Here is a 12,542-nt window from a genome sequence, read left to right on the forward strand (position 1 = left end):
TCACACAGCCGCTGGACCAGGTGCCAGGACACCTGACCACCCCCCAAGGCGGGTCCCGGCTGAGAGGGGCGCTCTGCCTGTCGCCCACACCCCCAAGGCTGAGGGGTAGCCCACCCCACCCAGGACCATCTCATCTCGGTCCTCCAGCTTTGAGATGACGATGGAAGGAGACTGGCACGGCCGTGCTCCACGGCCAGCAGGACGGGAGCCAGAGCCAGCCAGGCCCGAAGCGCGACCCAGAGCAAGGGTTCCCCACAAAGCCAGCGTCACCGACACCGTCTCCACAAGCTGCCCCGCTCCTCCGTCTGGGCGCTGCCATGAGTCCCACCCCCCCCAGCCCCCTAGCCTCCCCTTTATGCACCAGCCCCCGGCCCCGCACACCCACCCTGCACTCCCCAGGGTCCACGGGGAGGAAGCCTGCGTCCATAGACGGGCCCCCCTGGGCACCCACAAGCCATGGCCGGCCTTCTAGGTGCAGCCGCCCTCAGAGCGGGACGTGGCGCCCCAGCCCCTGAGGCTCCCGGAGGGGCCCCCCCTCGTACCTCCACGCAGAAGCAGACGCTCAGAGCTGCGACACCTGCCAGGCCCTGCAGCCGCAGAGGCGGGACGGGGAGACATGGGGAGACAGGGCAAGGGGGTGCCTGGCGCTGGGGCCCGGCCGCCACCCCCGCTCAGGGCGGTGCCCACTGCGCCGCGGAGCCTCGGGACGCCGGAGCGAGGCCAGTGCTGGCCCCTGGACACAAAGCATGCTGCTCTGGAAACGCGCTGAATGGCTCCTGGACACACAAAGGCCGCACTGTCTGCGGAACACTGGACTTGGAAACCACAAAGGACGTTGGTTCCCCCACCAGCCCAAGACTCAGAAAAAAGCGGTTCCCAGCCCCGCGTGCGCCGTGTCCCGGGTCCCAGCCATGCTCCTTGCCGCCCGGGCCACACTCAGACAGCAGGCTCGGCCCAGGCCTGGCGTCACCCTCCGGTCACCTGGTGGCTCTTCTGCTGACCCCAGGATAAACAACGTCTGTTCCCCAAATGCAGCAACCCTTATCCTAAACTGTATTCCAGGGGAGTCACAGATGTCGAGTGAGGCCAGCCCCAGCCAACCAGCCGGCCCTCTGCCAGGACTCCGTCCTCCAGGAAGGCGCCCCAGAGGCCCACAGCCCTGCAAGACGAGTCCCCAGGACCCCAACCTGCAAGCAGCTCCAGCCAGCCCGGGGGCCCCATGCTGGGCGACCCTCTGAGCAGTCTGGATGCCCGCGATACGGGAGGTGTGGTGACCACGCCCCCCCGCCCATGCAGAGCTCAACACCGGCTCCCACCGAGGGCCCATGGGTTCCCCCAACCTCGAGGCTGGCAGGGCAGCCACCCCCTCACCCAGATGCACACCTCCGTCGGCAGGGCCCCGAACACTCAGATGCTCAGCTGACTCCCTGCCCACCAGCCTCCCATGGCTGGACTCTGGCCGCTGACCTACTGTGTGAGGACGTTCATCAGTAGCGGGAGCCTCCGTGAACCTCCTCCCAATGACACCTGAACACCAGCCGCTCAAGTCAAACCCGGAAGAGGCTCCTGACCACGTGACCATGGCCATCTACAGCGAGCCCAGCACTCCCAAGCCAGGGCTCCCACCTCCAAGCCAGGGGCCCCCACCTCCAAGCCGGGGGGCCCCAACCTCCAAGCCAGGGGGCCTTCACCTCCAAGCTGGAGGGCCCCCACCTCCAAACCGGGGGCTCCCCACCTCCAAGCCAGGGGGCCTTCACCTCCAAGCTGGAGGGCCCCCACCTCCAAAACAGGGGCTCCCCACCTCCAAGCTGGGGGGCCCCACCTCCAGGCCTGGGGCCCCCACCTCCAAGCCAGGGGCCCCAACCTCCAAGCCAGGGCTCCCCACCTCCAAGCCGGGGGCCCCAACCTCCAAGCGGGGGGCCCCAACCTCCAAGCCGGGGGCCCCCACCTCCAAGCCAGGGCCCCCACCTCCAAGCTGGGGGGCCTTCATCTCCAGGCCGGGGGCCCCCACCTCCAAGCCAGGGGCCCCAACCTCCAAGCCAGGGCTCCCCACCTCCAAGCCAGGGCTCCCCACCTCCAAGCCAGGGGCCCCCACCTCCAAGCCGGGGCCCCCCACCTCCAAGCCAGGGGGCCCCCACCTCCAAGCCGGGGGGCCCTCATCTCCAAACCAGGGGCTCCCCACCTCCAAGGCGGGGGGCCCCACCTCCAGGCCGGGGGGCCCCACCTCCAGGCCGGGGACCCCCACCTCCAAGCCGGGGGGGCCTTCACCTCCAAGCCCCAAGCCGGGGGGCCTTCACCTCCAAGCTAGGGGCCCCCACCTCCAAGCTGGGGGGTCATCTCTAAGACAGGGCCCCCCACCTCTAAGCCAGAGGCCCCCACCTCCAAGCCAGGGACCCCCTCGTCTTCAAGCCGGAGGCCCCCATGTCCAAGCTGGGCCCCACAGCTGTGCTCCTCCCTCCCTCTCCCCCGAGCCGGGTCTGGCCCACACACCTCACACAGTCTGCAGCAACCCACTGAGACTCCTCCTGGGGCTTTGCCTGCTCCCTGACACTGGGCTCCAGCCCTGCTGACCCCTGGGGGGTCCTCTGACCACCACACTGGTTACCTTGGGGCCCAGCACTTCCCGGTCTGGGGCGTCCCCATAGTGGCTCCTTCTGCTCCAAGTACATCCCCCCACCCCCAATTCCGCCTGCCCGTCTGGTCTAGGCTAGCTCCCTGGTTTAGGATTTGTCCCCTAGCCCCAGTGGTTAGAACACATGCCCGAGGGCAGGTGCCACAGGCACCAGGTCCGTCCCAGCAGGGCTGGCACGGGCTGGCTGTTCAGTGACGGGGGAATGGGGCCCCAACGACTGGGTCCTGGGTGCCAGGAGGGCCAGGCCTGCCCGCTCGGAGCCGCCTAGCCACAGGGACCTCACAGCAAGGCCGTGGACTCTGCCCTCGAGGCTAGGGAATCACGCGCTCCCCAAATCCGGGAACACTCAACGGTGCTTAAGTCCAAGGTTTCAACAGCCTGGGAGGTTCTCCGGGAGGAGGTGGAATTCTTCAGCAGCTTTTCCTCCTACACAGTCGAGCCAGACCTCCCCACACCAGGAGCAAAGTGTTGTGTGCTGTAACAGGAAAGCTGCCTGGGTCCTGCTGGCTCTGTGACCCCGCTGGGGCCACAGGGGCCCGGGAGAGCCAGGCGGGAAGAGCACTAGGGCTGGTCGGGGGGGTTCAGGGTGAGCCACCACCCCCTCCTCTGCGAGCTGGGACCGTGCAGGCCCTAGCGACACGCCCGCCCCCAGGATCTCTGGGCACAGACGCACAGACGTTCTCATCTCGGTGACTAAGGTATGTGCTGCACGTTTACAAGCAGTAATAAAACGTTCAACACTCTTCACCGGGACTCCGTAAAAACAAGCGATGCCCGGGGTGGGTTCACTGATTCTTTCTGAAATCCTTCCTGGCCCGGTCAACCGGGACTGCGACCAACCAACGAGCATGGTTCCAGCATGAATGTCGATTGCTGGACATGCTTGTCTACATTAAGAGGACAAACCAAGGTGGGAAGGGAGGCCACGCATCAGAAGCCAACTCGCTGGTCCTGGACGCGCGAGACATCCTCGCGAAAGCAAGCGGTAGCTTTCCAATGGGAGGGGCCTCCTCACTTTCCCGTGGATGCGGATGCCACGCCTCAGCCTCCACCCACGAACCAGCGTCTCCCCGTCGCCTTCCCAGGTCCAAACAGTCAACGCAAAGGGAGGCGAGTCCCCGTGCGGCGCGTCCCCGTTTCCACGCTGTGACTGCTTCCCTTGCGGCCGTCCTTCAAGCTGCCAAAGGGACGTCTGTGAGCCAGTGAGCACGTGGTGGGCCGTGCTGCCCGGTAACCACCCAGGCGATTCCCACTTCCCAGACCCCAGAGACGCCAACTGCCTCAGGACCATAATCCGGTCACACAATCCGGGAGGGAGCAACTTCCAGCACTCACCCCTCTGCTTCCGACGTAATTTATCTGAGTTCACACACTCATCTCACTGGCGGCCAGCTCACAGGATTCCTGACACCTTCACAGGCAGCCTTCTGCAGGCCCACGTGAGCAGCTCCAGCACAACGCCGCCCTGACCCTTCGTCGTCTCGAGTGGTCGTGGCCACAGAGGAGCAGGGCTCAGGGAGCACCGTGCCCCCAGGCGCCCTCCTGCTTCCCTGGCACAGCTCAGAGGCAGAGGTCAAACTGAGAGTCCCTGAGATGACCAAGGGGCTTCCCTGGTGGCTCAGCTGGTAAAGAATCCACCTGCAACACAGGAGACCCCGGTTTGATTCCTGGGTCGGGAAGATCCGCTGGAGAAGGGATGGGCTACCCACTCCAGTGTTCTTGGGCTTCCCTGGTGGCTCAGCTGGTAAAGAATCCACCCGCAGTGCGAGAGACCTGGGTTCTCTCCCTGGGTCGGGAAGATCCGCTGGAGAAGGGAACGGCTTCTCAGTCCAGTATTCTGGCCTGGAGAATCCCATGCCCTGTGCAGCCCATGGGGAAAGGCCACCGCGTCCATATGGGTGAGGTTCCCAAAAGAACGCACCGGACCCAAGCCTCTGGGGGGACCCCCAATCGCAGGGCCACTGGCTGGGAGGCTGGGTGGGCACACTACCCTCACACCCTGCCCATCACCTGCCCAGCCCCCTTGGGTCCCCGGGGCCACGGGGTGACACTCCCGTGTCCAACCTCACGCCGTATGAGAGCCCCCGGCCCGTCTGCCCAGGAGACTGAGCGGGCGGGCAGCCCAGCACACTAGCCACACAGCTGTGTAACCCAAACAGAGCGAAGAGGAGGCCCCGAAGCTTAGGTCTGTATTAACCTGCAGTGTATAAACACACTGAGCAATAGGAAACGCGCTCAAGCACTCATTTCTGGTGAAAGCACTCTGCTTCCAAGTCTCCCCCTGCCCTCAGCATCTGGAGGAGATCCTTCCAGCTGGTAGGAAATGCCGTCTGGACTCCCAGTTTTGTCCTGACTTCCTGCCAGCACCGGAGCCCCGCCCCAGGGAGCAGAGAGGGGCTCCGGCCCGCAGCTGTCTGCGAACCAGCTCTGCTCCAGAGGCTCCGCGGCCCACAGTGCTGCCGGACGGAAGGTGCAGGCCTGGGAACCCGGGCGGCATGCGTCTCGGGCGTGGCGGCCACAAGCCTCCCATCACAAGCTCTCCCTTTGTCTTGTAGCGCAAAGCAGCTGTGGCTCTGGGCCAAGAAGGCCATCTTTCTCTGTGGCTTTTGTGGGATCTCAGTTCCCCAACCAGGGACTGAACCCAGGCCCCTGGCAGCAAAGAAGCAGAGCCTTAACCACGAGGCCACAAGGGACATCCGCAGTAAGACACCATATACAAAAACAGGCAGTGGCGGGCACACAATCCTCGATGGGGTCACGGCTGGCTGCCCCTGGTCTCAAGGTGATCAGTGCCCAGCAGAACAAGGACTCTCAAATGGGCCTCATCACCCACCGGCGCCTAACAGGGAACCAGGCCCTCACTCAGCACCAGGGTTCCCCTTCCAGTGGACCCGCCAATCATACACTCAGCTGTGAACCTCGCCACCGTCAAACCTCCTTTAGGAAAGGGGTGTCGGGGAGGCACTGTCCGTGGGGGGGCCAGCAGCCTGGACCGGCCCCAGGGTCCCCGGGGCCAGGAGGTCCCCCCTGAAGTCGACAGCCACCGTCTTCTCCCCCACCCCGGGCCACGTATCCCACCCGAGCAGAGGGGCCAGCCTGCAGCTCTGAAGAGCCCGTCACTGTAGGCCCCCGTGCACACTCAGGGCCCCTTGCTCTGCAGAGACAAGCAGCACAGTGATAAAGTGCCCGTGAAGGCGGGAGCCAGCCCCGCCCCCGCCCCTGCCCGGACCCCCGGCACCCGGCAGCATATGCGCTGCCCTCCCCAGGAAGGCCCCCGGCCTCAGAGCCTCTGCTCGAGGACGAGGGTCCCACGCCGGCCCCACGTCAGCGGGCAGGCCCGGCACGCAGCCTGGCAGAGAATCAGTGGGTGCATTTTAAGGGACATCCTGGCCCCTTTAGGTAAAGCCACGAGGCCTCTGACAGTCCCCGGGGACAGGCCCTCGGCGCCTCCAAAGCCCTGGCCTGCAGCCACTTCCTCTTTGAAAACGAGGCCACAGGTCCTCCCAGAGCCCACCCAGACTCACCCGCAGACCGAGCCCCAGGACATGGACAGGCTCAGCGCGGGGCTGCCGGGCACATCGCCACAAGGGGCTTTCGGCGTGTGAAAACCACCCGGTGCGGGGAAGGTGGAACACACATTTCCTGCTGGGCTGGGCAAGAAGGGAGCTCAGCCCTGGGCAGGGCCTGACGGCACCGGGGCCTGGCTGGCTGCCCTCACCTCACACCATTGCTGTAAAACCCACGTCCAGCGACACAGAAAAGGTCCTTTCCACATTTGCCGCCCAGGTAACCGCCCAGCGTGGTGGCGATCCAGCCTTACGCATGGTCTCCCAGCTGGGCTGACGTACGGCGGGCCACGCAGAAGGACGGGGCGAGCTGGTCTCAGCACCCCCCGAGCGTATCGGGTGCAGGGGACTGCCCGGCATGGCCCCCCACCCGGAGCAGACTTGGAACAGAGAGTGATCGGCAGGCAGTGAAGACCTTACATAGGCTGGGGCAGAGGCCGTCAGGGGTAACGAGAAGGACCGAGCTGCTGGAGCATGTAATGAGCACCTGCTGTGTACCAGGTGCGGCCGGAACAGGGACACAGAGCAGGCAGCTCTGCAGGGGTCAGGCTACACCTCAGGCTGTCAGCTCCACGGAGGGGCCGGGGCTGCAGAGGAATGCCCCCAGACAAAGCGCCCCCGTTACCTGGGGTCACAAGCCAGAAGGACTCGGCGGGCACAGGCGGGCGTGGACGAGGTGCTTGGGTCCATTCGGGGTCACGGTGTGCGGGCAGGGGAAAGAGCAGCCTGACCCGGCCCCGGGCGTGGACCTGTGCAGGGCGCAGACACACCTGTGGAAGGGTGAGGGCCGGAAGACCCGGCACGGCCCGCCCTTTCCTACCAGACACCTTCTGGAGAAGAGGCACAGCGCGCTCCCCTGTCCCACCTCACTCAGTCCTCCCACAGCCTCCAGGCCTGGCGCAGACTGAGCGCTTAATAAACAGTTCAGTTGAGTTGCTCAGTCGTGTCTGACTCTTTGCAATCCCATGAATCACAGCATGCCAGGCCTCCCTGTCCATCACCAACCCCCGGAGTTCACTCAGACTCACGTCCATCGACTCAGTGATGCCATCCAGCCATCTCATCCTCTGTCGTCCCCTTCTCCTCCTGCCCCCAATCCCTCCCAGCATCAGAGTCTTTTCCAATGAGTCAACTCTTCGCATGAGGTGGCCAAAGTACTGGAGTTTCAGCTTTAGCATCAATCCTTCTAAAGAACACCCAGGGCTGATCTCCTTCAGAATGGACTGGTTGGATCTCCTTGCAGTCCAAGGGACTCTCAAGAGTCTTCTCCAACACCACAGTTCAAAAGCATCAATACTTCAGCGCTCAGCCTTCTTCACAGTCCAACTCATAAATCCATACATGACTACTGGGAAAACCATAGCCTTGACTAGATGACCTTTGTTGGCAAAGTAATGTCTCTGCTTTTTTATATGCTGTCTAGGTTGGTCATAACTTTTTTCCCAAGGAGTGTCTTTAATTTCATGGCTGCAGTCACCATCTGCAGTGATTTTAGAGCCCATAAAATAAAGTCTGTCAGTGTTTCCACTGTTTCCCCATCTATTTGCATGAAATGATGGGCCCGGATGCCATGATCTTAGTTTTCTGAATGTTGAGCTTTAAGCCAACTTTTTCACTCTCCTCCTTCACTTTCATCAAGAGGCTCTTTAGTCCTTCTCTTTCTGCCGTAAGGGTGGTGTCATCCGCGTAGCTGCTACTGTCCCTGTGCCTCCCCTTCTTAATGCGACGGGGAAAGCGAGGTTCAGAGGGGGAGGTCACAGCTTCTAGAGTGATGATGGAGCCCAGGGTCTCCCCTCTCCAGCCCTGCCAGCCCACCGGGACCTGCCGGTGGGACCAGGGAGCCAGGCTCCCAGAGGCCCGGCCTACTCAGCAGCAGGGCTGGGGGTTCGCCGTGTTCTCAGCAAACACCCTGATTTTCAGCATGCACGCCCAGAAGCATAAACCACAGCCATGGAGACCACGGAAAACATGCAGCAGTTCCTCAAAACACTAAAACCGGGACCACCATACAATCCACCAATTCCGTGCCTGGGTATAGACGGGAAAGAACTGAAAGCAGGGACTCAAACAGACGCCGGCACGCCCAAGCTCAGAGCAGCCCGAACGAAGAAGCAGCCCAAGGGTCCTCAGCCCACGGGCCGTCCCTGCCAACAGGGGAATGTCACTCAGCCTCAAGCAGGAAGGGAGCACTGAGACAGACTGCAGCCAGAGGCCCCGAGGACCGCAGGCTCGGTGAGGCCAGCAGGTCACAGAGGACAAAGACCGTGCGATCCACTCACACGAAGCTCTGGGGAGGCAGAGCCCCGGGATGGAGAGCGGATGGCGGCGGCCGGGGGCTGCGGCAGGCGAGGCGGAGCGAGTGCTAAACAGGGACAGAGTTTCAGTTTGGGAAGAGGAAAAAGTTCCAAAGATTAACTGTACAGGAAGCACAGCGCGAGTGCACTGAATGCCACTGAGCTGCACACTCCGCTTTATTATTATCTGGTGACAACGCCGTGCAGCATGTGAGGTCTCAGTTCCCTGACCGGGGGTGGAACCTGCACCCCTGCCGTGGACCCACTAGACCACCAGGGGAGTCCCTGAACTGTGCACTTTAAAACAGTAAGCCGTGTGGTCGCTATCGTTTAGTCTCTAAGTCGTGTCCGACTCTTTGCAGCCCCGTGGACTGCAGCCCACCAGGCTCCTCGGCCTGTGGGATTCCCCAGGCAATGATGCTGGAGTGGGTTGCCCTTTCCTCCTCCAGGGGATCTTCCTGACCCAGGGATCAAACCTGTGTCTCTCTCTTTGCAGGCAGATTCTGTACACTTGTGCCATCAGGGAAGCCCCTAAGTCATATGTATATTTCGCCCAATATTTATGTCGTATTTTATTCATATGTATTATGTGTATTTTGCCATATTTATGCAAACAGAGAAAGCGAGGGAGAAAAGAGAGGGCACACCAAACTCTAAAATAATCTATAAATCTAATGTGGTCCCCCGAAAAAAATAACAAGGTTTCAGAGAAAGCAAGACAAGCCGCGTCTACAGCTCATGAGGAGAAATAAGCCAAACAGCCGGGAAAACTCTGACAAGCACGAGTGAGGAGGGAGACCGGCAGACTGGCCTTGCCGTGGAGTAAAACACGATGGAGGGACTTCCCTCGTGGTCCAGTGGCTAAGACTCCACACTCCCAGTGCGGGGGGCCCAGGCTCGATCCCTGGTCAGGGAACTACAATCCCACGTGCCACAAATCAGACCCGACACAGGCCGATATATAATTAAAAAAATAAATAAAAGACCACACAGCTACAGTCAGGAGTTGACAGCGTGATGACAGCCCATGAATACTGGACGGGGCCACGAAACAAATCGGCAGAAACAGATCCAGACTGAACTGGGGTCAAAGGGGCCTCCTAGGCCGGAGGAGACACAGCCTTCAGCAAATGCAAAGATAACCCTGGAGCCACATCTCACACCCTCCCCAAAACACTCAAAATGGACCAAAGACTTGAGTGTAAAATAAAGAAGGCTGCAAAGGAGCCGGGAGTCGGGGGTTGGTACTCAGATCCTGGGGCTGGACAGGGTCTTGCCAAGCAAGAAACACAACACATGATAAAAAAGAAGACAGATTACCCTAAAAACACATTTCCACAAGGTAAAAGCCTCCACCAGGAGTCAAATATAAATGCTAACACAGGCAAAAATATTTGCAACACATATTATGAAAGATTAATTTGTCTAACTTTGAAAAACAGCCCTGGAGGAAAACAGCCAAGAGATATACAGAGTCCACAGCAAAAGAAAACAAACAGTCCTTAAGCACATGAAATGGTGATTAACCTTCACTTACAAAGAGAAAAACAGAAATTAAGATTACACGGGGAAGCCATTTCCTGAACAGATTGGCAGAGACGCAGCGTGTGGGTGAGACCACGAGGAGGCGGGGTCCCCCAGCGGGGGGTGGAGCGGAGGGCAATTCTGCAAAATCCAGTCAAATCACACTTCCGCTTCCAGGAGTGTCACCTACTCACACTTGCAAAATGACGTGCAGCGAGGCCGTTTCATACAGCATGCACCAGCTACCTGCCTGCAGTGGGGTCCTTGCGAGTGGGTGTCCCCCCAACCCGAGTCCTGGGACTATGTGGGGGGAGGGGGCACGTGGGAGAGAGACCCAGCAGGGGCTTCAGCCCTTCTGAACAGACTTCGTGCGTGTGTGGACCAGACCGTGTCAACGAGGTTCAAAATTAAGGTTTTAAAATAACAAATAGAAAGGGTTCAAACAAAACGGAGAAAGAGCTAAAAACGCCCTCACTCAGCACAGCAGGGGCCTCTCTCCCGCTGCTCAGAGCGAGGTCCAGCAGCCTGGGGGTCCCCAAGACCCTTCCAGGACACCCAGGAGGTCAGATCTACTGAGTGGCAATCCTGAGACACCCTGTGCTTCCCAGACTGGTCCTCCCGGTGGGTGTGGGGGTGTGATGGGTGTGGGGGTGTGATGGGCATGGGGGTGTGACGGGTGTGGGGCTGTGATGGGTGTGGGGACTGGAGAACCCAGCCGTCTGCAACTGACCAGACCTCGTCAAGGCAAAACCACCGGTTCCCCTTCATTAATTTCCCCCATTTTGGGAAAACTAGTGATTTTTTTAAAAAAGTAAAAATACACTACGTTAATGTGTAAGGGGTTTACAGTGGGCTCTGCTGCTGCTGCTAAGTCGCTTCAGTCGTGTCCGACTCTGTGCGACCCCCAGGCTCCCCCATCCCTGGGATTCTCCAGGCAAGAACACTGGAGTGGGTTGCCATTTCCTTCTCCAATGCATGAAAGTGAAAAGTGAAAGTGAAGTCGCTCAGTCGTGTTCAACTCTTAGCGACCCCATGGACTGCAGCCCACCAGGCTCTTTCGTCCGTGGGATTTCCCAGGCAAGACTACTGGAGTGGGTTGCCATTGCCTCCTCCATTACAGGGGGCAGTTTTTGATACATCAGCATTTGTAAATTTCCTAGCTTAATTTCTAACACAGGAAAGAGCAATAGATACATCTCACACAAGCAGACTTTCTGGTGACTTCGCTAACACACGAGCAGAGGGGTTCCAAGACTGGAGCCTGAGACCCCTCGGCCTGTCCCGGGGATGCGGGGAAGGGCTGCAGGCACAGCTTGGACACGGTACCCAGAGGGCGCCCCCACCAGCATGAGGCGCCCAGGACCCCAGCCCTAGCCTTTGAGCAGCTGAACCTGGGCACCAGCAGGGGGCTGTGTCCACAGACATAACCCAAGATGCAGGGGTAGGGGGTGGGGGATAGAGGCAGAGAGTTGGCCACACGTGCGAAGCAGCCTGGCCAGCCAGCCTGGCCTGGACCCCACGCCCACCCCCGGCCCCCGTGTGCCCTGCAGAGTGGCCCAGGGTCTCACACACACCACACCCCAGCCTAGGCTCCTCGGTGGGGGTGGGGAGCCGTGGGCTGGAGGCTCGGCACCAGGAGAGAGCGTGGCCTCACAGGTGGGGGTGGGGGGCGTTGAGCCATCCTGCCCTGAGGAGAGACCCTCACAGGGACCTAACATCCTGCCACAGGAGAGCGGCAGGTGGGTGCCGGGCTCAACCGACACCTGTGGGCACAGTTACAAGCTGGAGACAGGGTTCTCCAGACCCCCGGAGCTGCCCGTCTGGAGAAATCGAGGCGTGCAACAGCCCGTTTCCAAAAGAGGTGCTCTGGAAAGAACGATTCGGTGGCTAAAGGGCTCCTCCGCCTGCAGGACCCTGGGACAAATCGTCTTGTAAATGACAAGCCGTCCCTGAGCCTGGCAGCTGAGACTGCAACTCTTCACTTTACAGGAAATTCCACGGGGAGAGCGCATCGCTGGCAGCAAGATGCACCTGGGGTTCTCCTGACCCGGCCTCGAGCGGAGGGCCCCGTGTGGGCAGCGCCTTCGGATAGTCGCTTTCTTGCACGGGGGATTAAAGCAGAGCAAGTCCTCGCTCCGGGAGGACAGACGTGCGGACACCACCAGCCCACATGGCTACGATGCTTCAGGCAGCTCAACTGTGCACACGGTTGAAGCTCCGTCCAGAGAACCAAGACACGAAAAGCGCAGGTTACAGCACCAGGAGACATCAGCTCTCAGTAACCCAAAGCACAGCTATGAAGGTAACGGCTCGGGGTCTGATGATGCGACCGCTCACACACACACAGGCCCCTCCACCTGGGCAGCTCCAGGGCAGGACTGACCACACAGGACTGGCCCCCAGGTTCCACCAATCTGCTGGGGATCCGCTAGTCTCAGGGCGTCCTGACCTGACTCCACCTCTCAACCGGCCGACCCCGCACGGCCTGTGTCACAGCGCTTCATCGTAGGCCGAGCAGGGGCACGT

General features: G+C 60.9%; 1 protein-coding gene across 4 annotated transcripts in view; it reads right to left on the minus strand.

The window, feature by feature from the left end:
- GRAMD4 (GRAM domain containing 4) overlaps positions 1-12,542 on the minus strand; it is a 66,233-nt gene that overhangs the window by 38,615 nt on the left and 15,076 nt on the right. The window contains exon 1 of one of the 4 annotated variants that reach the window (XM_027540484.1): positions 1,384-1,447. The exons of 1 other annotated variant lie outside the window; for it this stretch is intronic. The gene's annotated coding sequence lies outside the window, so the exon portion shown is untranslated. Of the gene's footprint in view, positions 1-542; positions 718-981; positions 1,116-1,383; positions 1,448-12,542 lie in introns of those variants that run through there. 2 more of the 4 variants (XM_027540483.1, XM_027540482.1) reach the window with 2 other exon arrangements.

Source organism: Bos indicus x Bos taurus, chromosome 5 (genome assembly GCF_003369695.1).
Source record: "Bos indicus x Bos taurus breed Angus x Brahman F1 hybrid chromosome 5, Bos_hybrid_MaternalHap_v2.0, whole genome shotgun sequence".
Taxonomy (NCBI): domain Eukaryota; kingdom Metazoa; phylum Chordata; class Mammalia; order Artiodactyla; family Bovidae; genus Bos; species Bos indicus x Bos taurus.